Genomic DNA, 2,119 nt, shown 5'->3' with positions numbered 1-2,119 from the left:
GCTCTCCACCGCCCCCTCGTACATACCCCGGGTTGCCTGACAAGCACTGACCCAGGCGGAGGCACACCCCGACGTCTTCCCTGCTGCCCATCCTCGCTGACGGGGCAACACCACCCCGACCTCTCACGGCTGGCTCCAAGCACACCCCGAGGCTCTCCCCACGGGACGGGGTGGTCCCACGCTCCTGCTGCGTGCCCAGTGGCCTCAGTGGTGCCAGGCCAGGGCCAACTCCCTCCCAGTTCTCAGCTCCCTGCTTGGCGCTGTGCTGGGGGTCCCCCAAGGGCGCGCGCCCAGGACCGGGGAAGGTGGCTTTGTTTGGGAAAGGGTGGGTGCAGATGCGGCCAGGACCCGAGCCAGGAGCCACGCTGGAGCTGGAGCGCAGCGCTCTATCCCGACCGATTGGGCTCTTTTTAAGGAGAGGAGAGTCAGGCTGGCCGCATAGCCCTGTGGTTAAGGGAGCTGACTCCACACCGCTGACCGCGGTTCCAATCCCATCCCCGGAGGCCTGGAAGCCACTCGGGCATGTGTCTGCGCAGAGTCCCCAAGGAGAGACGAATGGAGAGGGGTGTGTGGCGCGACCGTGCCCGCGGGGTTGCTTTCTCTTGGGCGAGGGCAATTTGTTATGAAGAGGGGAGAGCAGCCTAGAGTCTTCGGTATGTCGTTTGGCCAGTTCCTCACACAAACGTGCAGAACCACTGGCTCCCCAGCTCTTCTGCTGTCACGCAGGACTGCCCTCCGGAAGGGAGAGGGTCTGCATTTCAGCCGACGGCCGCGGGAGGGCGGCAGAGACCCTCCCAATGGGGACGTCTACATCAGCGTGAAGGGAAGTGGGAGGCTTCCGGGGACCGCCGCGTGGGAAGCACGTCCGAGAAGAGCCTGCCTTACACAGGCTGGGAGGAAGCGAGGGCTCAGCGGCAGGGCGCAAGGCGAAGGCTTAATTCGCATCTTGGAAACCTGAAGGGGCTGTAAGAGGACCAACCCCCGGTTGGGCCACTAGTGGTCAGAGAAAGTGGGGGTGGCGTAGGCCCGCGGACCCCAGCCCTGCAGCGTGTCCTCCCGCAGCCCCGCCTGATGGTGAGGGGGGTGTGGCCACGTAACAGGGACCCCAGAGAACCACGGCTTTTTTATGCCAGAGGGCTTGCGTCTACAGAGGGAGCCCGGGTGGGGCCTGGCTACCCTGCTCGCCTTTGTCCTTGTCTCACCTGGTCAGGACCTGGGCACAGGTGCACCGTGCCCGGAGTGCCTTCTTGAGCCACGGGGCAGGATTCTCACCAGTCAGCCAGGTGGAATCCGGCCCCTGCCCGGCCCGCACGGCTCCCAGATGGGCACTTTCTCAGGAAGGTGAGGCTCCCCGAAGCCAGGGAGCTGGCTCCTCTCTGTCCAGGGTTGCCTCAGGTGACAGTAACTGCTGGAACTCCACCAAATCCCCAGCTAAGCAGCAGACAGAGGGAGGAGCCAAGTGGGGCGTGCCCCTTCTGAAGCTGTGCTTTAGACCAGCAGGTGGCGCCAAGGTTTGTGTGGCTGGATCTCACGTGGTCAACTGTGCGTTCGAGTCACAGACCTGGCGGCTTGAGAAATACACCAGGCGCGCACGTGGGCCTAAAACCCCCAGAGCAGGATGGAGAAGGGATTGCAGTGTGGCCCACCCCCTGGGTGATTTCTCACTTTCTCTTTTCTCTCTCTTTCTCTCTCTCTTTGGCGAGTGCATGTCCCCTATGATAAAACTGAAAAAAATACAGTGCACACTCCCCGTTGGCTAGAACTTAGTCACATGGCCACGCCCACCTGCAAAGGAGGCTGGGAAGTGTAAGCTAGCTGCTCGTGCTCCGCTCTGACCCTGCTGCACCCCGACCAGCGCACAGCCGCTGACTGCCCCGTGGCTCAGTCGGCCTCAGAGCCCAAAGCCCCAGCCCCGGCGGGCTCCCCCTGGCCTCCCTCGGCTCCTCCCCACGGTGCCCGCCCTCAGGGCCAGGGACTGCACTCTTGTTCCCTAGAACTCTGGGCTCTCGAGCTGACAAGTCCCGACAGACTTGGGGTTCGGCCTCTCCAGGCCAGTGGTGGTCTCAGGCTCCCTGGGTCGTGTAAGCGTTTATGGCCTGTCTGCAGCCTTGACCAGACA

This window comes from Tupaia chinensis, unplaced genomic scaffold, assembly GCF_000334495.1.
Source record: "Tupaia chinensis unplaced genomic scaffold, TupChi_1.0 Scaffold000355_1, whole genome shotgun sequence".
Lineage (NCBI taxonomy): Eukaryota > Metazoa > Chordata > Mammalia > Scandentia > Tupaiidae > Tupaia > Tupaia belangeri.
This window is presented reverse-complemented; position numbering follows the sequence as displayed.